Genomic DNA, 5,009 nt, shown 5'->3' on the forward strand with positions numbered 1-5,009 from the left:
TTTCAAATTATCTTAGATCACTTAAGCGAGCCGAGGTACGAAGAACGGACCCCTGGAATGGATTAGCATAACAGCTAACCCTTGTTAGCTCATGTACATTTTATCAAAGATGAAGTGGGCTAATAAATGACCTAAGCCATAACAAAACGCGTTCACATTCTCCATATTTTCCTTAAAGGGACAGTACAGCCAAAATTTAAATTCTGTCATTATTTACTCATCTTCCACTTGTTCCATACCTGTTTGAGAACACAAAAGAATATATTCTGAACAATTTTGGAGAAAACAGCTATTGATGTGCATAGTATATTTTGTTCCTTGTGTTGCATAGAAAAAAATAAAATAAAACTAAAGGTCTGGGCAAATTACAGAACTTTTATTTTGGGTAAACTATCACTATAACAAAATCCTCTGTATCTGAGAAGGTGAAACGTTGTTTATTTAAGTATGTTCTGATTTGCATTTATTTTTTGTGCAAAAATCATAAGTGCAAATTTTTGGGCAAAACATTGGATGAAATCAAGGGTTTTATACATAGGGGATTTAGAAATACTTCAAACAAGTATATGCTATGTTAACTATGTTTTATGTAGCGAATGCCCTTCCAGTCGCAACCCATTACTGGGAAACACCCATACACACTCACATTCGCTCATACACGATGGCCAATTTTTTTTTCCTTATTCACCTATAGCGAACTGTAGGGAAACCCTAGAGAAAACCCATAAAAACACGGGGAGAACATGCAAACTCCACACAGAAAAAACAATTGGCCCAGCTGGGACTCAAACCAGTGACCTTCTTGCTGTGAAGTTTGGTGTATGAAAGTGTTGCTTAAGAGATTCATGGCTCAGTGCAGGATTAAAGATAAACACATTTTGAGGAAACACTCTTTGAAAAAAAAATAAAAGCCAAAAGTCCACTAGCTGTATGTCTTGCTTTAATGTATCAATCGTTGATTTTTTTTTACAACCCCATTAGCATTTTATTTACAATTAGAGCATTTTCATTGGGTGATGATGTTTTGCTTGAGTTTCAATTGCATAACTTATCATTCTGTTGACTATGTGTCGCTTAAGACATACATTATTATTGTTGGATAAATGATTAATTGATTGTTAATTTCATTGTGCAATACTGAGTGTGCTTAACACAGGTGAATAGGCTTAATAAATTACCTGCAGGATACACACTCTTTTGCTCTCCAAATGCACTAGACACTTGCCAACAAAACTCTTTTGCCAGTCTTCAACCAGTTTTGCATTTTTATTTAGCACTTTTTCTGTGTATTGCCTCTTGTTGCTGTGGCGCAGTCGCCTCACAGCAAGAAGGTCGCTGATTCGAGCCTCGGCTGGGTCAGTTGGCATTTCTGTGTGGAGTTTGTTCTCCTCGTGTTTGTTCTCCCCGTGTTCACCTGGGTTTCCCCCACAGTCCAAAGACATGCGCTATAGGCGAATTGGGTAAGTTTTTACATTAGATTATCCCCACAGCAATAGGGTCATTTGCAACAGATTGATTTTACAGCACCAGCCTAAACTTTCTGACACCTTTTTGACACTCAAATACATAAAAAATTAATACAGGCGACTGAACATGAAGGATGATCTCCAAGTGGCGGTCTCCAAAGTTAAACCAAGAATAGGCTTGTGCTGTAAACATTGTGCCAACCAGTCTCATTAGGTAAGGTTAATATAAAATTAAACAAATTAATAAATTACTATATAAAATGATATGGTTGTTAGACTGTTACACTTTTTGTGTTGTAATGTGAAGAGGGACGCTGGACAAAGTAAGTGCGGCTCCAAATGCAGATTTTATTAACATGAATAGTCAGACAAGCAACAGTCAAAACAGGAGCAAACAGATGTATAGAGACAATCCAGAGTCATGGCTGATAAACAGGCAGATGGTCAGTAGAGGCAGGCAGCAGGCAAAGTAAACAAACAAAACAAAGTATGGATCAAACACGGAAGTCAAGGCAAGGAAAACACGTAGTAATGTTCACTAACAGTATAACAAGACTCAGCAACTGGTGTGTGTGTGTGTCTGTACTGCGTTTAAAGTCCATTTAATCAGTTCTGAACAGCTTCAGCTGTGTTTGATAGCAATCAGTGGGAAACCAGAACAGGTGTGAGTGTGTGGTGCGTGACTGGATCTTGTAGTCCATTTAACGGTGGATTTGTAGTTCTATGCGATCTGTGAGTTTACCAGCGATCTGTAAGGATTAGATCGCTGGTGATTGTGACAGTTGTCAATATTCTCATGTTTATATAGGCCTATTAGTGTGTGGGAGCCGTTGCATTCAGCATTTGTATGTTTATAACCACCTCTGAAAGTAGTGGGGGTCGTGAGTCATTGGCATTGTTATTTTGGGGGTTGTGGGCTGAAAAGTTTGGGAACCCCAGTGCTAAATAGCTAAATTCAAATGTACAAACACACTTCCTTTTAAGGAATCACTAATAATAATAATAATAATAATAATAATAATAATAATAATAATAATAATAATAATAATAAATTAGACTTCTATAAATTCTAGCATCTATGCTGGTACACTCTGGTGATTTATTTTATTCTCATTTTAAGTTGCTTTGGATAAAAACACCTGCTAAATGAATAAATGTAAATGCAATGTAAATGCCACTTTAAACAATGATCCATCATAGGAATTTGCAGAACCTGACGTATTTTCAACATGATTTGAAGGGATATAATGTAGTGTTTGAAGTCTTTTGAACATAGTGTTGTTCTTGGAAACCTTTATCTTTAGCTTTGTATTTCTTGAGCATTCGGTCTGAGCAATCTCAGCTTCTCTGAAAATGAAGTTTGCGAGCGAGAGATGAAATGGACCAGACCTTGTAGAAGGATCTCTCTGCTTGAAGCCTTTGATGAGCATCAAAGCCCCTCCACAGGTGATGTGCTCCAGTCCTCCGTCCAGCAGCTGCTCTGTGTTCAGTGTGAAAGGGTTTCCGTCTGAAGCCGTGTGTCTGTGAGCTGGTTTTAATGAGACTGGGGCTGGTTGTCATGCAGCGTATATCTCAAAGATCTCAAAGGTGCAATTATTCAAATGCTTATTCTCTTTCGCGATAATGAATTGAGAACTATCACAAATTAAGCCTTTTTTTCTGTGTTAATTCTGATTAATTAACATTTAGACAGGATTTCGGTAATCGGTACAATGATACTAGGATTATAAATTTTTGGATTTCAATTCACATATTAGTTTGGGGAAAATAGTTGTGATTGTTTTAGACCTAATACAAAATAAGGGCTGCACAAAATATTGTTTTAGCATCGATATCACAATATGTGCATCTGCAATAGTCACATCGCAAGAAATGCAATGTTGAATCTGGATCATAGTTGACCAGAAGGAGCTAAATAACTTAGATGGCTTATGCATAAAAAAAGAAGTTTTGTCTTGTTTCTAGTCCAAATATCTATATTTCATGGAAAAGGAGCAAGATTATTTTTACTCCACTGGCAGATTATTTAGCTTGTTTTAGAGAAAAACTCTTTGTTCATTTGTTCTGAAGTTGAAAACAAAACAATATTTTTACTTGATCTAAGATTTGTTTGATATTTGGACTAGAAATGAGACAAAGCAATGTGAGAAAAGCATGTTTTGCAATGTGATTATTCAACTTCTGAACCTGAATACTGTTAGACTTCCCATAAATCCATAAAATAGTGCTATTCAACAATCTTGTGAAACCGTTTTCATGTCGCAATACTTATCGCAGAAAAATAAAATGTCGCAATATTTTTTTCTATAGCATACAGCCCAATACAAAATAGTTTTTTTTTTACAGAATCACAGTATGGGGAAATGTAAGTATGTAGGATCTATGGATCTTTTTAATATTTTATTTCCATTTAGAGAGTAGATTTGCTTTAATTTTATTTATCGTAGAGTGAAAAATATGTTGTTTTAAATATATTTGATTGTATTACTATTCCCATTTTATTTATCATACATTAATGTGCATATATTGCTGCTTGACTTTTTATATTTTTGATTATGATTAACTTTTATTTATTATTTTTAAATGTAATATTTTTGTGTTTTAGCCCTAATGTTTGTTTTTAGATTATAATTTCATGTATCATCCAGAACATGTTAAATATGTTGTGGCTTGTTATTACATTCTAATATGTTATTTTTTTATTATTATTACTATTATTTATTTATGTTTATCATATTTTAAAGAATTGCAAATAATTTTAATGGAGAACAAAAAGTGTCAAAACTATTTTGTAGTCTATTCAATTCAAGTAAATTCAAGTGTATTTGTATATTAATAATTAATATTAATTATTATTCCAAAGAAACTTTACAAAAAGTGCACGTTATTACTGAAATTAAAATCAGAAAGAGTTAAGGTATAAAGATAAAGCAATAAAGATAAAGCAATAAAGATAAAGTATACTTTTCAAAAATGTGATGTACACTACCTGTCAAAAGTTTGGGGTCAGTTTTAATATTAATTATTATTGTTAATAATATTATTATTAATAGTAATAATAATAATAATAAACATAATAATAATAAATATTAGAGTGATTTCTGAAGGATCGGGTGACTCTAAAGACAAGAGTAATGAAGCTGAAAATTCATCTTTAAAATCACTGGAATAAATTATTTACTTAATTAACTTTAACTTAATTTTGAACTTCTTTTGAAAAGTTATTTTATAGTGCAATAACATTTCACAATTTTAACATTTTTACTGTATTTTTGATTAAATAAATGCCGCATTGGTGAGCAGGAGAAGCTTATTTTACAACATTTTAAAATCCTACTGAGCGCAAACTTTTGACGGTAATGGCTATAATACATTTTCAATGAAGTGGTCTGACCACCACAATATAATCAACAATTTGTGTTTTGCTTAATATTTGACAGTGGGAGGTGTTAACCTGAAGGCTATGGGAGGGAGGAGAACCATTAGAAAAGGTCCATGTACAAACTGACAGTCACACTTGTTGCAGACAAAACAAAATGCAGG

Source organism: Danio aesculapii, chromosome 10 (genome assembly GCF_903798145.1).
Source record: "Danio aesculapii chromosome 10, fDanAes4.1, whole genome shotgun sequence".
Lineage (NCBI taxonomy): Eukaryota > Metazoa > Chordata > Actinopteri > Cypriniformes > Danionidae > Danio > Danio aesculapii.